General features: G+C 48.0%; 1 protein-coding gene across 1 annotated transcript in view; it reads right to left on the bottom strand.

The window, feature by feature from the left end:
* LOC311239287 (macrophage mannose receptor 1-like) overlaps window positions 1-21,193 on the bottom strand; it is a gene marked incomplete at both ends in the record, with an annotated part of 131,548 nt that overhangs the window by 12,940 nt on the left and 97,415 nt on the right. The window lies entirely within an intron of this gene.

The following is a 21,193-nucleotide window of genomic DNA, read 5'->3' as shown; positions in this document are numbered from 1 at the left end:
ACTGATAGCTACAGGGCCTATGCCAGCTGTACTGCTACATTAACATAGAGGCTGCGCTAGCTGCCGGAGCTAGGCTGGCAGACAGGGCTGGACCAGCATGAGAGAACAAGCTAGCTGGAAGGACAGTCCTAGCTGTGTGAGATAAACTGACCTTGCTAGCTGAAAGGGCAGTCCTAGCAGTGGGAATACTGACCTTGCTAGCTAAAAGGGCAGTCCTAGCAGTGGGATAAAACTGACCTTACTAGCTGAAAGGGCAGTCCTAGCAGTGGGATAAACTACACAAAAAAGTGGAGGCCATGCAGAGGGACCGGGTTAGCTGCTTGGGCCTGACTAGCTACAGGGCCTATGCTAGCTGCAAGGCTGCATTAACATAGAGGCTGTGCTAGCAGCCGGGGCAAAGCTAGCAGACAGGGGCTCTGCTGAGGGACTGGGTTAGCCGCCAGGGCATGGCTAGCTACAGGGCCTATGCCAGCAGCAAGGGCTGCATAAACATAGAGGCTGTGCTAGCAGCCGGGGCTAAGCTAGCAGACAGGGGCTCTGCTGAGGGACTGGGTTAGCTGCCAGGGCATGGCTAGCTACAGGGGGGTCAAACAGGGCAAAACGGGAAGCAAAACAGGGGAGCTAACCGGGGAGACTAACAAGCTAAATAGGGGAGTAACAGGCTAACAAGGGAGCTAAACAGGACTAACAAGGAAGCTAAACTGGGCTAACAGGGAAGCTAACAGGGCTAACAGGGGAGCTAGAGGGGAGACTAACAAGCTAACAGGGGAGCTAAAGGGAACAAGAAAAAAAAAGGCAAACTCAACATACACCGTCTGTGCTGGCTGGGGTCGTCGATTTGGTGGGGTCGTACTGTTGTGGTTTGTAACCGACCCCAATCGCACAACACAAGACAGGTATGATGGTTTGCCAAGAAACAGATATTTATTGAGAGACAGGGAAAAAGGGCACTGTCCCTTTAAGGGAGAACACAAATAAAGGAATATAACAAGAGGGGAAAAACTAGGTGCCTTTAAGAGGCGGGCAGGAAAAGGGAACACTAAGGGAAGGTTAATGAACGCTAGGGGAAACATTAAAGGAACGCTAGGAACTAGAGACTAGGAGAAGTCGGGACAAGGAGAGCTAGGGAACAGGAGAACTGGGGACTAGGAGATCTAGGGACAAGGAACTAGGTGGAACTAGAAGGGGAGAACTTGGGACCAGGAACTAGGAACAGAGGGGACTGAGGCCCGCGGAGGCGGGCTGGGGAACAGGGAGGAACTGGGGACAGAGACCCGCGGAGGCGGGCTGGGGACAGGGAGGAAACTGGGGACTGGTGGGAAAACATCTGGGCCGCTCTGCAGAACAGAGGAGAGGGTTAATATTCAAAGGGAACAAACAGAGCAGATGCAGAACAGTCCAAATAACAAAGTAACAAAGTAAATACTATCTTCGTGTGAACAAACACACAGTGGGAGATGAAATGTCCAAAATAATATCCACGAGAGAACAAAACAGAGTGGGAGATGAAATGTCCAAACTAATAACTAAGTGAGAACTAAAGGAGGCTATACGCTGGGTGAGTGACATCACAATCAAAACTCACCCAGGCGTATGCGTAATGGTACAGGAACAGCAGCGAGACGGGGGCAAGAGGCATTACGCTGGATGAGTGACATCACAATCAAAACTCACCCAGGCGTATGCGTAATGGTACAGGAAACAGCAGCGGGAACGGGGGCAAGGGCACTACGCTGAGTGAGTGACATCACAATCAAAACTCACCCAGGCGTATGCGTAAAGGTACAGGGACAGCAGCGGGAACGGGGGCAAGGGCACTACGCTGAGTGAGTGACATCACAATCAAAACTCACCCAGGCGTATGCGTAAAGGTACAGGGACAGCAGCGGGAACGGGGGCAAGGGCACTACGCTGAGTGAGTGACATCACAATCAAAACTCACCCAGGCGTATGCGTAAAGGTACAGGGACAGCAGCGGGAACGGGGGCAAGGGCACTACGCTGGGTGAGTGACATCACAATCAAAACTCACCCAGGCGTATGCGTAATGGTACAGGGACAGCAGCGGGGCGAGGGCATCGCCACCGGGTGGCTGGCTGTCCGAGCCGAGGAATAGAGTGCTGGAACAGTGGCGGTGGCGAGGGTGTCGTCCACCGGGTAGCCGACTGTCGGAGCCGAGGAACAGAGTGCTGGAACAGTGGCGGTGGCGAGGGTGTCGTCCACCGGGTAGCCGACTGTCGGAGCCGAGGAACAGAGTGCTGGAACAGTGGCGGTGGCGAGGGTGTCGTCCACCGGGTAGCCGCTGTCGGAGCCGAGGAACAGAGTGCGCGCCACACCTTGGTGTGCGCGTCGGAACAGTGGCGGTGGCGAGGGTGTCGTCCACCGGGTAGCCGCTGTCGGAGCCGAGGAACAGAGTGCGCGCCACACCTTGGTGTGCGCGTCGGAACAGTGGCGGTGGCGAGGGTGTCGTCCACCGGGTAGCCGCTGTCGGAGCCGAGGAACAGAGTGCTGGAACAGTGGCGGTGGCGAGGGTGTCGTCCACCGGGTAGCCGACTGTCGGAGCCGAGGAACAGAGTGGCGCGCCACACCTTGGTGTGCGCGTCGGAACCGAGAGACGCATCGGGGTGCGTCTGCGAGGAGGAGTGTGCCAAGCACGAGGATCTTTGGAAGATGCGCGTTGCCCGCTGGAGACTGGAGAGCGTGCCAAGCCCTTGAAGATGCGCGTTGCGCGCTGGAGACTGGAGAGCGTGCCAAGCCCTTGAAGATGCGCGTTGCGCGCTGGAGACTGGAGAGCGTGCCAAGCCCTTGAAGATGCGCGTTGCGCGCTGGTGACAGGAGAGCGTGCCAAGCCCGAGGGTCCGGAAGATGCGCGTTGGTCTAGATGTGCGTCAGGACGAACAGCTGCGCTGGGGTCTGCAGTGGAACGCTGGGGTGCCTCCCGTGGAAGTTACAGGGAGCGCAGAACAGTCTCCTCCACAGGCTACGGCGACAGCAGACGAAGGCTGGAGCAAAACATCTCAAGGCTGGAGAAATCCATATACAGCATTGGTAGACCAGAGGATCTCCCGAAAGAGTCTAGATGTTAGAGAATAAGACTCAGCATGAATACAACACGACCCCACGCCGAAACGAGGGGAAGAGCCCTGGTATTTAAAGCCCACAGGGGAACTAATTAGCCTGCCACCACAGGTGCGAGAGGTAATTGATAATAGTCCAGGTGTGGCCACTGAGAGTAAACGAGAGTAAAGAACGAGAGGGTGGGGGCTAGAGAGAGTGAGTCAGAAGGGAATTTCTAACAGTAGGCTTAAAGAAAACAGAGAAAGTTGGTGAGCAGCGGACAAAACCTCACAACCCTGTTATAATACATTTATAAGGTATTTGTAGATAATGAACTAATCATGAACAAACCATTTATATACATTCATAAATGATTATTAAATCATTTATAACTATATTTGTATACCATTTACAAAGTATTTATAACGCATTAGTGGATAATGAACTAATCATGAACAAACCATTTATATACATTCATAAATGATTATTAAATCATTTATAACTATATTTGTATACCATTTACAAAGTATTTAAATATAGTTATAAATGATTTAATAATCATTTATGAATGTATATAAATGGTTTGTTCATAATTAGTTCATTATCTACAAATACCTTATAAATGTATTATAACAGGGTGTTATTATAAAGTGCTACCAAAATGTTTTATTATTATTTTTATTTTAGACCCCTAAAAATAAAATAAACATGTTTAAAATGAATAATATTTACTAATTTTAAATATGTTTGTGTTTCAAATGCACAATAACGTTAATATATCAAATATAAATCATTGTTTTGTGATTCACATGATGTCACTGTCTGATATAGAGATGAGTACCTCTAAAGCTGGGCGCATAGACGTAGCACGCACACTGTGTGCGTCACTGTATCATCGCAGCCAATTAAATAGGTCAAGCAAATACATTTCTCCTATCAGTGCATTCAAATATGATGTAATATGATGTAATCGGGCGCGTTTTTCTAGCGCTCCAAGCAAGCAGGGTCCTGCTGTGTTGTCACTCCCCCAGTCCACAGAACGGAGAGTTTGCTAGCTTACTAGTAGCTACCATGGATCATGGAGGCAGAACATTACAACCTCGAATGCAGGTAAATCCCTCAAAACAATACCTTTTGAGAGATGAACACTGGAGTGAAAGAGTTTCAACCTCATCAGCCTGATATCTCTTCAATTCAGAAACAATCAACAGACACACGAAGACGATATGAATGAATGAATGAATGAATGAATGAATGAATGAATGAATGAATGAATGAATGAATGAATGAATGAATGAATGAATGAATGAATGAATGAATGAATGAAAACGTTATTTAAACAGATTGCAGAATGGGTACAATACAGTACGGCTCAATACACACAATTGTTAAGGGGGTGCAGACCAGAGAAAGACGTTTGTCTTGTTTACATCAGGGTCCCCAATTTCATTTCATATTGACATTTATGACATACTCAACATACATGACATTTATGGCATAGGGACATATAGGTATTTAGTACTGATACATTTGTGACATTTACGGTATTCAAATATACAGTAATGTTACTCATAGATCCTGACAGAGTATATACATATGATGGGGAGGGGACTGTACGTTAGGAGGGGGTGGGTGGGTGGGAGAGAAATATACATATACGGCGGGGAGAGAATATATACATGCGGTGGGGAGGAGACTGTCTATTAGGTGGGGGTGGGGGGTTTGGACATTTACGGTGGCCAGTTTCAAATTGCAGCCTCCCGTAGGTGCTCTTTAAAACCCTTGTGCATGCCTAAAAATGGGGGAGCTCACTGGGCTTAAGAGAGGAAAAGATACATCATGTTTAAAGCCAAATCATTTTAACTGTTTACTATTTAAAAAAAAATGTTTACCCATGTTTAACATTCATAGCCTATTCTCAAGATATCTGTAAAAAATTACACATATTTTCAAATTTTAACCACATAAATTAGTGTTTGTTTGATACCACGTCAGTTTTTATTGAAAAAACCCTGATAAACCGCCATATTCACCATATATCTATTATTTTTTTCCAATACTTTACAGCATATCAAAACGGGACAAAATACCTGTGAATAAGAATCTGCCATTATAAAAAAGAAAGGTAGACTATTTCGGTCAGAAATAGCGGTCAGAAATAGCCGTTAGTAAGCGTTAGTAAGCACCGGTTAGTACTAATCTATTACTAAAAGGTATGTATTGTATGTATTTTGAATGCCTGGTGTAATTATTCTGTTTATTTATCGATATATGATGTGAAAATTAGAGATTAGAGATAAAAAAAAAAAAAAATTAGACTTGCGGTTTTATGGCGGTTTTATAGCGGTTTTATTAACATGGAAGTGGATGGGAGTAGAAAAAGCGACTAGGGGTGAACAAGTCACTAAATCTGTAACTATTTTTCTAGAGTGTTTCATGTTATAAGCTTTTCACACAATGAACATATATGTAAAATTAAGATATTTACCCAATTTCATGAAATAATAATAAACACAGACACCGCTGTGCTCACACACACACTCAAAATATTTCAAAAAAGTAGTAGGGATTCACATTCCTTTACAGCTTTGGGTAGGGCGTTCCACATTGATGTGTCATAATTGCGAAACGTGTTTAGTCCCTTGTTTGAGCCGAATCTGGGTTTAACATGATTTGTTGAGCTTCCTCTGGTGTTGTGGTCGTGGTATTCACTGACCTTTGGGAAGTATTTTGACATGGGTACCTTAGTCGTATAGTGTATCTTGTAGACCAGGCCCATTGCAAGTTGCTGTACTCTGTCGTCTACTCTAAGCCATCCTAGGTTGTCAAAGTGTGCAGGGGTGAAGTGGGTTCTAGGGGTAAGGTCAAGTAGTAGTCTGACTAGTTTGATTTGTGATGTTTGTAATCTTGTTTTTAGCGCCTTCAGACCCGGCATTAGGGGGCCGGGCCCGCCCACTGAGTCAGCTGTGCCCACCCTGGTAAAAAAAAATAAAACTTTTTTTTGGGTCAATAAAAAAGTCAACTATCCAAATCCTTAGTCGGGGACAGCCCTAGTGGGCACTGATGTCAACAACAACACTACTGAAGCTAGCACGGAATTCGTTTTCTACCGTCAAGAACGTCTTTACAGAACATCGCCTTAGTATGCTTCATCGACGCAAGGCCAATTTAATTCAGTTGGCATTTGAGAAGGACTTAACAAAAAAGTTCAGGGCCCTCATGTATCAACGTAACGTACGCACAGATATGTGCTTAAGCCGTGCGTACGACCATTTCTAAGCAAAGTGTGGGATTTATCAATTTGAACTTGTGCTTGACTTTGTGCTTATGTCTACGCACAGCTCTGAGCATGCTTAGCTGACGCCCAGTGGTAGAATATCGTTACTACGGCATATGCGCTCCTCAGTTCATGCATTAGTTTCAACGCGGAAATAAGCTTCCGTGCATTACTTCCAACACTGGCGTGTTCAACTTCTGTATGACCCGTAATTCATTATAGTTCATTGTAAAATAGCGACAGTAGTGTAATTATAACGGGCTCATGCGGGAACAAGAGGTTGGCTTGCTTGTTTGGCACGGGGGGCAGAAGCAGAACACCCACCTCCAAACGCCATTAAATATTGTTTCAAATAAAAAGCGACATACTATTATTTTGTGTCATGTTTCCAAATAAGATTGGCCACAACGGAATGCTTTCTACTTCAATTTGTTTGTTAGAATAGATTACCTCGCTCCGTTGAAACTTCACTGAGCTCAGCACACAGACATGATAATAATAACAACAACAACAATAATAATAATAGCTTCATTTCATTTCAAGAGACCCATGCAAGGTCGCTTTACATAGATGGGGGGGGGGGAATAACAAAGTAATACAAATAGTGGACAGACTATGTAAATATGATGATGGGATTCAAGTTTGCGTTTTTATTGATCATAGGCATGCTGTCAGAGTATGATGTCATAAACTTGAATTCCATCATGTTTGTGTGCGGGAGCTCACAAGGCTGTTGTCACAATGGGTGGTACAGTAATAACAGTCTACAATATCACGATGGACCATGCCATGTAGCCTATGTTCTATTATGACATGATCTGTGAACATAGGCTATATGTAACATAGAACATAGGCTACATGGCATGGTCCATCGTGATATTGTAGACTGTTATTACTGTACCACCCATTGTGACAACAGCCTTGTGAGCTCCCGTACACAAACATGATGGAATTCAAGTTCATGTTTGTATTGATCACATAGGCAGGCTACACATGGCGTATACTATAGGCTACATCATACATGGCAGTGAGATTCATTGTTCTTGTATATGCTCTCGTATTATTGTTTATATAGGCTACCCAATACTGACATCAAAATAGATTGTATGCCTCTAGAAATCATATGCAGCAGGTAGAAAATTGACGGAAAATCCGTCGCGATTTGGAATAAAATTGAGGAGAACTTTAATCCCTGGGTATTAATCAAACAAAACGGGAAAAGGCAGTCATATTCCAGCACGGTCTTTATTAGTGTTTGCGCTGCCCAGGCAGCAATGGTTAATAGATATCATATCCGACATCACCGTACGTGTACATGTCTGTCAGCCTGTCACATAACACGCTTCCCTCGGCTTAGTCCATCTTTCCACATTTCATGGGGGTGTTCCATTACCGTATATGGTTAATCGGGGCGGTTTTGGTATGCAAATACGTGAAAGTGTGCACGAGCCTGTGAGCGTAGGACCAAGGTGATATTTATCATGACAGGTGTGCGTAGGACCTGTGTACGCACGTGTGATAAATTCCGTTTTTTTTGTGCGTGCACACATTCTAAATTCTGTGCTTACGTGTGGAAATAGAACATTTTCTAAGAAAAATTGATAAATGAGGGCCCAGGAATGAGTGGAGGGGCAGTGTTTTAAGAAGATTTCACTCTGTCCCCAAATGCCGCTTGCCGCTCTACTAATGATGGTGAGTAGCCTGTGGAGGAATTTTGTTTGCTTTTTTATGCACCTTATTTTTGTCAGTTCAGTTCAATTTGTCAGTGAATTCAGAAGTGTTGAATAAATGGAGACTTTTCAAAGATATTGTGAGGATTGGCCCATTCCCGCCACACGCTTCAAGGTACTGTGAGGAGGATTGGCTCATTGCCGCCACACGCTTCTAGGTCAATTACCAATTGCCGTCACGCACCTGTCGTTTGTTTGTAATCAGCGCTCCAGAGCCCTTCATATACTCGGGTCTTTCTGTCAATCGTTGTCGGGTCGTTTTGGATTACCACTGCTGCTGCCTGTTCCCCCCATTGTTGTACCTCGTCTGTTTTTCTTCAGGACGTCTATGGAAGCCGCTGCCTTTTGGATTCTCTGTTTTCTGTGTGTTTGGATAACACTGAAGATTTACCGTTTTTGTTTTGTACTGGACTCAGCTAAACTTGTGTGTTGGTAACACTGAAGATTAAGTCACGTGTGATTGTACTGGACTCAGCTAAACTTGTGTGTTGGTAACACTGAAGATAGAGTCACGTGTGATTATACTGGACTCAGCTAAGGAGGACTGGACTGCCTCTGTATTCCGTTGGCTTGTTTATTGACCACTCTCTCTCTCTCTCCGTTCCTCCCCGAGTTGGATCCTGGAGTAGCTGCAGAGCCGCAGAGGCAGTGGCGCTATGCCGCTTCACCATCTCAATACCCGGACGATCTGCAGAGCCGCAGACAACTCTGCCAAGAACATTCTCCCCTTTGTTGTTCTTATTGTTATTTCGCTCATTCCTGTTTCAGAAATAAATACGCCCTAGTCTTTGGCTAACTCTGAACTACCTGTCTGTGCCGTGCTGTTGGGGTCGGTTTCAAACCATAACATTACGACCCGAACATGACGACCCCAGCCGACACAGATAGAGTTAGGGCAGCGTTGGCGGTCCAGATCGAATTGACCAACGACCACAGCCTACAGTTAGGTGCGGCTGCGGCTGCTGTGCAGGACCTACGGGCCCAGGTCCAGCTTATTCTGGATTGCCTTGACACTCTGGCCACCCGGCAGACTACCCAGGGTAATCAGCAGGCTGTTATTCTGCACCCGCTACAGGCTCTCAGTGCAGCATTTAACACCCTGTTTTTAACCCCACCTGTCCCAGGAGTCTCAGCCAGATCACCACCCACAGCCGCGGCAGACCCCGCGCCTCCCGACCTCGCACCTCGGGAGCCCCGTCTCTCCGAACCACGTTTGTTCGAGGGTAACTTCGAGGATTGTGCCACATTCATCATGCAATGTGAGTTGGTTTTCCTTCATCAACCCAGCCGATTTTCGTCAGAGGGAGCCCGAGTAGCTTACATGACTAACCTGCTCACAGGCCGAGCAGCACAGTGGGTCACTGCTTCCTGGTTTATGAAAGCAGTCCTACCCAGACTTCGTGGCAGAGCTCCGAAGGGTTTTCCACCACCCAGCTCGTGGCCAGGACCCGGGAGCTCGGCTGGGCACCTTCCAGCAGGGCAGTGGCAGTGTCACCGACTACGCGCTGGAGTTCAGACTGGCCGCAACCGAGAGTGGTTGGAATGATCGGGCGCTTCATCTCACCTTCCTGAAGGGGCTCAACGACACTGTAAGGGACCAGCTCGCGACCCAAGAGGAGCCCGATTCTCTCGAGGGCCTAATCAGCCTCGCTATCCGCATCGACGGACACCTCCGGGAGAGAAGGCATGAGAGAGCACGACTGGGACCCCCAGACGTTCCCCAGACCCCCCGTCCTCGTGACCGTTCTGCTGACCGTCCTGCCCCCTCCGTGACTGGTGGTTTTTTTCCCTCCCGAGCTGTGACCGAGGAGGAACCCATGCAGCTGGGACGCACCCACCTTAGCCCGGCCGAACGGGAGTCCAGGCTCTGGTCCGGCCTTTGTCTCTACTGCGGCCGGGATGGACACCGTATCTCCAATTGCCCTACCCCGCCAAGAGGACCAGGCTCGCCAGGACCCCGGGAGATCCTGGTGAGCCGTTTTTTCTGTTCCCACACTCGTGCACCACCTAACCGTCTGACGAGCGTCACCCTAGCCTGGGCGGACCAGCGGGCGACGGTGGGTGCACTCATTGACTCTGGTGCTGATGGGAGTTTCCTGGACGTTGAGTTTGCCACCCGGGCCAACATTCCACTTGAGGACCTCGAGAGGCCCTTGGAGGTTTTCGCGCTGGATCATCACCGCCTGGCTGACATCACTCAACGCACCTGTCCTGTCCTCACCGTTGCTGGTAACCACGTTGAGAGACTCCAGTTTTTTATTACCAGATCCCCTCTTGTCCCAGTAGTCCTGGGTCGGCCCTGGCTCGCGCTGCATGAGCCCCACATCGCCTGGTCCTCCGGCACCATCAGGGGGTGGAGCTCCTCCTGTCATGCCCAGCGTCTTCAGGCGGCGTCCAGTCCTTCGCCCCGGGGTTCCCCTTGTGTCCCTGTCTCCAGCCCCCTCACCGGGCCCCTGTCTCCGGCCCCCCTCGCCGGTTCCCTGTCCCTGTCTCCAGCCCCCCTCACCGGGTTCCTGTCCCCGTCTCCAGCCCCCCTCACCGGTCCTCTGTCCCCGTCCCCGGTCCCCCTTTCCGGGCCTCTGTCTCTGTCCCCCTCTCCAGTGCCCCTGATCACCGGCTTCCTTCGGTCCCATCCGGGCAAGCCGAGGCGGGGTAGGTCGCCGGGTGGCTCCCGTGGAGGGGGGGGTACTGATTACAGACTATTGTGATACTAATTAAAGTAGGCATCGGCCATTGATTGAGCCAACATGTGTGCAATATCCATGAACGACAAGTGTCCTTCATGTGAACGAGATAACTCAAATAGCTTTCATTCGAATCTTTTCAAATTTACGGTGGACATTTATGGGCTGTAGAGGAAGAAGCCTATTGATTTCGGTGATCCCATGACCTTTACTCTAGCGCCACCACCAGGCCAAGTGTTCAATTTTAGAATTGGTGTATCTTAAATACTTTAATTTAAATGTTATTATTATTTGCTGTGCACATTCATGACCCCTAGAGAAAAAGTCCTATTGATCCTTCCATCCAAGTGTATTTGACAAGAAGCTTTCACCCTCTAAATTGAAAGTATATCTAACGTTAGGTTATGGCTATAACCAAGTTCTGTGAGTATTGGTGACGCTCGGCGTCACTACTGCACTGTACCTCGCTCGTGCACGCGCACTGAATAAAAAATTCCACAATGTACCTTTACATCCCAACATCCGTCTGGCCACACCCCTATCAGCTTACCTACATAAGCAGGGGTGGGGCCACATACTCGCCTCCTTCCCAAGCTTTCACCACAAGGTGAGATCAAGGGCCGCAGTGGCGTCTGACGCCGAGCGTCACCAATACTCACAGAACTTGGTTATAGCCATAACCTAACGCTCTGTATCGTATGGCTCCGCTCTGCGTCACTACTGCACAAGGGAGGCCGAGCGAGAGCTATCGGCCGACAAATGTACCCCGCTGAGGCCCCCCACAACCATCAGATCAGGGAGGACCGAGCCCCCCGCGACCCCCCCTAATGGAGGGCACCCCCCCTATTGGAGGATCACGGGAGGGCGACGGATCCGACCGTGCGAAGAGGCACTCAAGCAACTCAACGCACAGGGTGAGCAGACCGTGGCCTGACCCCACGACTACACACACGCACAACCCGCATGCCACCCGGGAACGAACGGAAGGAACAACCTCGTTACTGCCCCCAGAATCACGGGGTCAAGAGCAAACCCAACCCCGTGGCAAGGCCGTAGCAGCGGAGCGCGAAGGAAGACCCAGACCCACTGAAGGGACTGGATCCCCTGGAAAACGGGGGCCCGGAGAGGTCAATGACGCCAGGCATCAAGACCCCACCAGGCGGTCACTTAGTGACACCGCCCCCCACATCGCCAGCGTATTCGGATAAGGCCTCTCCAAGAGCGGGCCCTTTCCCCCCAATAGCACACCGCCTGGTACACTGACCCTGCAGAACAGGCAGTCAGCATGGCCATAAGCACACAAAAAAGGTTAACCAACGGAAGCAGGCAGCGCACCGGGGAAACCAGGCAACAGGCTGTAACCTGAGCCTGGAGCACTGCGGACGAGACAGGCGCCAAAGGAGTCAGCTGAGAACAGCCCCCCCGGCGGAAGGGGCGTATGCTGGCGTTGTTGATCACCATGACAAAGCCTCCTTTAAAAAAAACCCACCCAGAGGGTTTGAGGCAGAGAAGGCTGACATGATTGGCAGACGTCATGAACGTGCAGGGGCACACTCAACCGGGTAACCCGGGAGTTGACTCTGCTCCAACACACCAGGGAACCAACCACCCTGTCGTTACCCTATGCGGTGGTCGTTCCTATAACCCCTCAAGAAAAAACTCAAAAACACACCTGCGGGCATACACCGGCTATACCGCAGTACAAGTGTTTCAGTTTTCAAAAAAGGGTTATTCCAGGCCTACGGGTCGACGAAACATTACTTCGGACCGGGCCCGGCGGCACGGGAAGCACAGGGTTACCAGAGGAGGTCCAAGACCACCCCAACAGCCCCCTCTTCTCCACGCGTGAGAGAGGAGCGAAAATAATGGAGAACCAGCCCTAAGCACACCGCACTTGGTATTCCCAGGCGGTCTCCCAACCAAGTACTAACCAGGACCGAACCTGCGTAGCGGCCGAGATCTGACGAGATCGGGCGTGTACAGGTTGGCATGGCCGTAAGCCATTACGACAGTGCAGAGTACAATATGTACCCAACAAGGGTCTCCATAGCGCCTAACCCTGTGACACCCGGACCGACCTGGCATTTTTCCACCTGAAAAAAGTCCCTCAGGGTACCAGAACAGCAGATCTGCATCCCCGGCGGACAACGGGTTAACTGACCTGGACCAGCGTGACCAGACCAGTCCTGCGTCCTAATCACGCCGACATGCCCACTCCAGGAGAGTGGGTAGGTATGCGTGTCGATCTAAAACATGAAAAGAGGGCGCCACCCAGATGGTCCCCATTTAGACCGTGCTCAGTGGCCCACCCCAAGGGCGTGAGACCCCTCTACATATGTTCAGATCTATTCCGTTAACATCCCCCAGATATGAACGAGAATTCATCGAGACAACCTAGTAAACTGGCGCTCGGAAGAGACAAAACTCCATCCCAGTTGCCCTATAAAAACGCTGTTTTAACAAGCAACCAAGGCGCACTTAGCCCCTGTGTGATCCTGTAACAGAAACACACCGAGCCAGCACTATGTATGCGTCGAGACCCAAACACATCAATGGATAGTCTAGCAAGACACCAAACATTGTTCCTCCAAGTCGCCTGGGAGAACGACACGGAGCCGTCGTGCTTCATGTACCTTCCTCTTTTTATTCAAAAAAGAAAGAACACAGACTGACATGAATCCCTCGTGACGCAGGCTGAGGGTAAAAATTGTTTACATTTTTACATCCCACCACCCTCCCATAGGGAGGAGGTGGAAATCCCCAGAGAGACTTCCCACGCGAGCTGTATAGATTGAAAAGAATATATTGCAACATTGAGCCATGTAAAATTTTGGTTTAGGGCTCTCCGAGGAGGAGGCACTGAACCCATACACACTCAATAATCGAATTGAATCGAATACACACACAATAGAGCAGGACTCCTTTTTGGAGTTCTACTCACCTTGACAATCTGAGGAGGAAGCTCTGCACTCTGAGGAGGCTCCCTCACATGGAAGGAGAGTCCTAACTCACAGAAGGCCCGAGTAGGAGCTTCGTGAGGAGGAGCCCTGACCCCTCCCTGAAACAGATCCATCATATGGACCTGAACATCTCACGGAAGTCTTACCAACAGAGACGCGCACAGTGACGTACTCTGTGGCGGGGGAATTTCTGCGGTGCACACGCCCAATATTCCAGGGCATGGGACCAGGAAACCCCCCCCCCCTCTTACCCTGTAACGTGCCGAACAGCAATGTGACAGGAACCTTGAAGGACAGGAGGTCTTAACCCCTGCCCATCAAAGAAGGGGAGGAAAGGATTACCAGTTCACCCCTTTACGACCCCACACCCATGATACGATGTAACGACAAAAAAAGAGTATGACACAGTCATAGTCAGCTACATGAAGCGTCTAACAGCTTCACACAGCTCATGTGCTAACCTGCTATCTGATTTTTACTAAGGAAAAAACACAGAATAGAGAGGGCCCCCTTAAGAGCCCCGGTACCAGACTTACACATGTGCTTCTGTGGCCAACCCAACCCAGTTGTAGATCACAAGATACACACAACCCTTTACCACCACAAAAAATGGCAATACACTCTACAGAGGAACGCCGTTTTTCATAATGAGAGAATACACAATTCTCGATTAGTATCGGCCACAGGCCTTGCTAAGCACATACGAAAAGTGACCAAACAATCTTTTCTTTTAGGAAAATACAGTTCCTCAAGCAGTTTTAGCACAACCCCAGCAATCAAGCTAAGGGTTACATCGTATCCCACCACACAGTGATATTGTAAACAACATGTCTGAGAGGAGGGTGAGGAAGTCCCCAGGGAACCGGGGGGAACACCCCTCCTACCTTACCCTTAATACGGCCAGTTGAACAGGTAAACCTGTTAATATGTGAACACACAGTTCATTGTCATTACAGGCTGAGAAAAGAATGCATTCTTCACTCATATGTCACTAAGCATAGCTTTATAGGTTAGTTTAACCCCCTTAGTTGTGAGTACACGGTACATGAACACACATGATGTTTCTCAACACAACAAACCAGATCATTTTTACATCTGTAACAAACAACCCGATTTGCATGGAGAAGCTAATACCAGTGACAAGACAATTCACACACAACTCGCGTCATATCCTAAATGTAGTGCAGCAACACTCGTTTTGGAAAACATCGTTATTTACAAAACATTTAGAAGGGAAAGAAAGAAGAAGTGTTCAAGGTCCGGTCGGGACCTTTCCTACCGTGAGCGCCGACCAAGCGAACTGCAGTCTCTAACAGGGCACCGATAGTCAACACAGCATCTGTGTTGACGACACGGGCAGCGCCGCTGCTCCATCCCGCCGCTACGGTTCTCCTTGTTGACGCAGTCCTCGCCGGCCGGGCTCCGGGTAGGTTCGACTAACATCCTCTGTCAAAGATGACGTCGTAGTCAGAGTGTTTAAAGCATGTTATAGTCACAGAACGTTCAACAGTGTAGCATTAAGCTAACAGCCGAACGGCTGATAGCCACAAGCTAACGTATACCAGCCTGGTAAACACAGCGAGCCAACGCCGCAGCTAACAGCTGCGCGGCTAACAGGTAGGCCACAACTAGCACGCAAGCTAAGCAGCTACACCTGAACCCGTACACAAACGATATAACAAGCCACACTTCCGACAGGTCGCCGTCTGAAACCCTCCTCCCCTTTAAGAGAGAAGAGAAAAAGAGATGTCAACACAGTTTACAACGGTGATTTTACCAGACATCCGGCGGAGCCAGCACAAGTCCCATCTGGGCTGTAGCCGACTTGAACATGGATCTTCCGATAACGAACATCCATGCTCACATTTCCTCGTTAGGGTATACTCTCATTTGTATATGAAAGATGGGGCCTACACGGTGACAGAGAAGCATCCACTCGTCCACAGAATCCTGGGATCACCAGTTACTGGTCGTGGCCCACTAGTTGACTATAATGGGCTTCAAACCAAGATCCTCCGCCGTCGCCTAAAAGGCTGAACAGAAGGACCCTAATCTGGGGCCGGTTTTCGTAAACATTGTCAGCTAGCCCCCATAGCACTAACAGACAAGTGGTGCTCGCAAGCAAACATTACTCACCAAACCTGGAACCCACCGCTTCTCACAACAGTCGGTGCGTCCTACAGTCCAGCTGTGTTGCTGGAGGGTCTTACCCCATCCAGCCGCAGCAAGGAGGATTGTAGTTTGGAGGCATGTCAGCGGCGTGAACTCCTAATACGAAAAAACCGGTGGAGGTGTAGAATGATCATCATCTTCCAGACACTCCAGTAACGAAGACAATATCGCCGTATTTTCTCGAAAATAGTGAGAGAGAAAATAAAGATATGATGTAATAATGCAGGACCTGCTCAGAGGTCTTTAATTGGCATTGGCTATTATCCACAACACACACACACACACCGGAACACACACGCATGCATTGTCTGTAGGATCGCTGATGCGATTCGTCTCTGCGATTAACCCATCCCGTCGTCCTTCCCCCCAAGGGCAGCCGGGAGCAGACAGGCGTCAACGTGAGCCGCGCCAGGGGACCAATCCAAGTGCTCCTGTCCGTCTTCGTCAAGGACGCCACAGTGTTAGCGATCTGTTGTTGTGCATGTTTTTCCATTGGGTTTATCTTATCGGGGGGGAAACCCTTGCGAGCACGGGGAGAACATGCAAACTCCACACAGAAAGGCCTGGGAGATACCCCACCTGGGTACCTGGCATCATGGAAACCTGGTCCCCAAGCGGGAATCGAACCCTGGACCTTCTTGCTGTGAGGCGACAGTGTTAACCACTACACCACCGTGCCGCTATACACCACCGTGCCGCTATGATGATGACAGGGATGGGAATGGTCATGACAGGGGAAAGGAGTCAGATAGTGGCAGTATGGAGTGTGGTGCGGGGGGTGAGAGCGGGGGAGAAGGGTGGAGTAAGGTGGAGAAGAGGAGCAGGGACAGTGGGGGGAAGGGGCTTAAGAGGAAGAAGGGTAGGGGAGATAGCTCAAGTGGGTCAGATGGTGAGGGTAGAGGGGATGATAGTACAGAAGTGATTCATATAGGGGTTAGATTTGAGGGGGAGGGGGGAGTGAGGAAAATAGGGATGTTCGAGTTGCCCAAACTCGTAGATGAGCAATTAGGTGAGGTAAAGTTTGCAAGAGTTTTGGGAGATGGGAATCTGGCCATAGGGTGTGTAAGTGTAGAAAGGCTAGGAAGATGAGGAGCATTGGTGGAGTTAGTGTAAGTAAAGTAGTGAGAGTACGGGAGAAGAGGGGGTGGGGTGTAAGGGGGTGATAGCTGGGATACCGGTCGAGGTTAGCGTAGAGCAGCTGGTGGGAGATTTAAGGAGAAACGTGCGTAATAGGAAAGTTGAGAGTGCAGAAAGGATGAAGAGAGGAGCAGATAGGATAGAGACGGAGACAGTAGTGATTCAGTTTGAAGGTGAGGTTGTTCCTAGTGAGGTGTTTGTAGGGTATATGGTGTATAGGGTTAGGGAGTTTGTTCAGAGTCCACTGAGGTGTTATAGGTGCCAGGAGTTTGGGCATATAGCCATTACGTGTAGGAAGGAACAGAGGTGTGCAAGGTATGGCGGGGAACATGACTATGGGAAGTGTGGAGAGGGAGTGAAGCTGAAGTGTTGTAGTTGTGGTGGGGAGCATAGTGTAGCGTTTAGGGGTTGTGAGGTGATGAAAAGGGAGGTAGTGGTTCAGAGAGTGAGAAGGGAGGGTAAGTTGTCATATGCAGAGGCGGCTAGGAGGGTAGGACAGGGAAGTCAAGATAAAGTACAGGTTTAGAGAAGGGCAGTTGGCAGGAAGGGTAGGACAGGAGGATAGAGAGAGGGTGTGGGAGGAGAAGTTTAGTATTGTGGCCTTTGTGGCAGGAGTAGTTAATGCTACGGCGATAGTTAAGGGCAGAACGGAGCGGATAAAGATGATTGTTAGGGTAGCGGTTCAACACTTGGGCATGGAAGGTTTGAAATGGGAGGATGAGGTTAAGGAATTAGAGGAGGGGATTGTGAATATTCAGGAAGTCCAGAGTCAACCCAGTGGAGGCAAGGAGTGTATCATAGAGGGGGGCTCAGTCAGGGAGGAGCAGTGTTAGCTGCACTTCATGATGGGGAGGGGAAAATGGACACTGTAGGGGATTAAAGATTCCAGAAGATGGGGGTAAATGCCAATCATGGTGGCCGTGCACCGTAAAACACCAATAAGAAGAAGAAGAAGAAGAAGAAGAAGAAGAAGAAGAAGAAGAAGAAGAAGAAGAAGAAGAAGAAGAAGAAGAAGAAGAAGAAGAAGAAGAAGAAGAAGAAGAAGAAGAAGAAGAAGAAGAAGAAGAAGAAGAAGAAGAAGAAGAAGAAGAAGAAGAAGAAGAAGAAGGAGGAGGAGGAGGAGGAGGAGGAGGAGGAGGAGGAGGAGGAGGAGAAGAAGAAGAAGAAGAAGAAGAAGAAGAAGAAGAAGAAGAAGAAGAAGAAGAAGAAGAAGAAGAAGAAGAAGAAGAAGAAGAAGAAGAAGAAGAAGAAGAAGAAGAAGAAGAAGAAGAAGAAGAAGAAGAAGAAGTGTATGCATCTGGGTAGGCATCACAACAGTATTCACTGTGCCTTTAAGACGGCACGGTGGTCTTACGACAGGGCTGTGAAATACCGTCAATCGTCAGTTGGGTTGGTGTGCTGTTGTGCACTGGAGGAGCATGAAATAAAACGTCTAACCTTACGTCGTAGTCCGGTGCGTTTTTTGGAAACATTATAGTAAATTTATTACATGGCGTTTTAACATTCGCCAAAATGCTTGATTGTGATTGGTCAATAGCTCTCCGTTACCCCTAGCAGCGGTCAATTATTTCTCGATAACTGACCACTGCTATGGGCAACAAGCAATAATGGCCGCTGTTATGGGCAACAGAGCGCTATTGACCAATCACAATCAAGCATTTTGATCGCAGTCACGAAAGCTATAACCTCGTTCCCAGCTTTATCTCGCACAGCTGCGCACTACATCAGGTTCAATCACGTCCACACCTGCCGATGACAGAGGAGCCACAGAACAACTGCGTCTGCATTTGATCTCGTCTTGTCGATGGTGTAAAATGAATTAGGCATATTGTTAGTAAGTTAGCCATGTAATAAGCGGGATAATGTATAGCTATACTCGGTCATTGTCGGCTGCGCCTCGGTGTTCCAGAACTCTGTGTCGGTCAATTATTTTGCGACAATGACCTCGTAGCTATACATTATCCCTTACATAACAGATACACCTAGCTAACATGGGGCTGGCTGCTTTGAGCACACGCGCACACAGGGCTAACGTTAGCTAGCAAGCAGCTAACTAGAACGCTAACTAGAACCTAACCACTACTGTTCCAATAGACTAACATTACACCTAGCTGTGATTTAAATGTGTCCTTAGTAACTTATACTCAAGGGTTGTACTAGGGTTGGATGCAGTTCCCCGTTGGTCGGTCTGTCTGTTTTCCATCTTCTGCTGTGTTTAACGTTATCTGTTTGCGAGTGCTCCCTTGACTGATGGCCAGTATCACAGGAACTTTTATTAAACATTCTATATGTTTGTGGGTTGGCCAGTACTGCAGGAACTTTTATTAAACATTCTATATGTTCGTGGGTTGGCCAGTACTGCGGGAACTTTTATTAAACATTATATGTCCGCGGGTCTTGTGCAGTGCTCTCGTGGCACTGTCAACTAAAGCGAGTCTTCATCAATCACTCGCCAAACATAAAAAATACTCGCATTTGGCAAGTCCAATGGCCTAATTTCCTCCCCTGTCGATTTCACACTGAAATGAAAAAATATTTCATCAACTAAAATATTTCATCAACTAAAATATACAGTACGTCACACCCCGTGCCTCTCCCTGCCGTCTGCAAGTGGCTAATCTTGAGTTGCCGACCCCCCCAGTAAGCTAACCATGGATAAATCCAAAAAAAGGAAAGTCTGAGGTAAATAGAGGGTTTAATTCAGCGTGGACAGATTAATTTGCTTTCACGACTAATGATGCAGGCTTACCTGCTGTATGCCTGATATGTGGTGCGAAATTTGCGAACAATGAAAAATTTACTTTTTATTTGATAGATTTTCCACAAATAAGGGAAGGACTCAAATAGAGCTGCATAGTTCATGGTTTTATTTCAAAGTAGGTCTACATATGCCAGTGTTTTTTCTCCTTTTCTGTGTTTTATTTCAAAGTAGGTCTACACATGGTAGTCTTTTTTCAAAGTGGACTACTTTTTATTTTATAAATGTTCCACAAATAAGGGAAGGACTCAAATATACCTGAATAGTTCAGGGTTTTATTTCAAAGTCGGTCTACAGACACCAGTGTTTTGTCTCCTCTTCTGTGTTTTATTTAAAAATAGGTCTACACAGCCAGTATTTTTTCTCCTCTTCATAAGAGTTTGAGGTTTCCCTTTGTTATCAATAAAAAGTCAAAATTCTTCTTTTTGTTGCTTTATAATTCCATTAATGCAACAAACTGTGTGCTATAGCCTAAGTCAGTGGTTCTCAACCTTTTTACACCAAGTACCACCTGAGAACGTAGCTGGCTCTCCAAGTACCACCATATGACCGACGTTAAAATACAGTCTATTCAGCTATGCACAGTTCACACAGGAGGCAAATGTATTCCTAATAGCATTATTTATTATTAACTTTTGTCAGACACAGCCACAATGTACAAAGGGGTAGCACTAGAACTAGCAAACTCTTCCACACAACTCATACAATGCAAGGGGCATTGAGAACATAATAACTAACATTCTCACATAGCAAGTGAGAAAATTAAGAACAACTGTATTTCAGCAAATGTACTTAATTCTCTCTCGCTCTCACACAGCAAGCAATTGTCCTTCATTCTCTCTCTCTATCACACTCACACACACACACACACACACACACACACAGACACACACACACACGCACGCACACACACAGCATGTTGTTGTCCATTGACAACTCACATAAGCAGGGCCGGACTGGGGAAATAATTCAGGCTGGGAAATATAGTGTGAAATATAGCCCCAGTCAGGCCACTTTCTAAGTGGGGGTCCCCCACCAGGAATTATTTTGTTACAAAGACTTAATTTCCTGCATTCTGGTGCAGGATCTTTTTTAAATGTAGCCTTTAAATGCCAGTGTTTGTGATGGCATCACAAATTATTGTTAAAAAAACACACAAAAAGTAAAATATTTTCAATATATCAAATGCAAAGTTGTTAACAGAATTCGGCTATAGGGCGACAATAATGTGGTCAAGAGGCATGGTTTCTATCTTGAGCCTTAACTGGCGTGGTTTATTTATTCACATGAAGAGCAGCAGTAACATACAGGTCTCCTCTCTCTGAGAGGCTTGGGGGGAGAGAAAGAAGTGGGAGGAGACATATCTATTTATACTCGCCACCTGGTAGTACTCCTGAGTGTCTCCGCCTAGAGCGCCCT

The sequence above is a fragment of the Notolepis coatsorum genome, assembly GCF_963971535.1.
Source record: "Notolepis coatsorum genome assembly, chromosome: 13".
In the NCBI taxonomy this organism is placed as follows: Eukaryota; Metazoa; Chordata; class Actinopteri; order Aulopiformes; family Paralepididae; genus Notolepis; species Notolepis coatsorum.
This window is presented reverse-complemented; position numbering and strand designations above follow the sequence as displayed.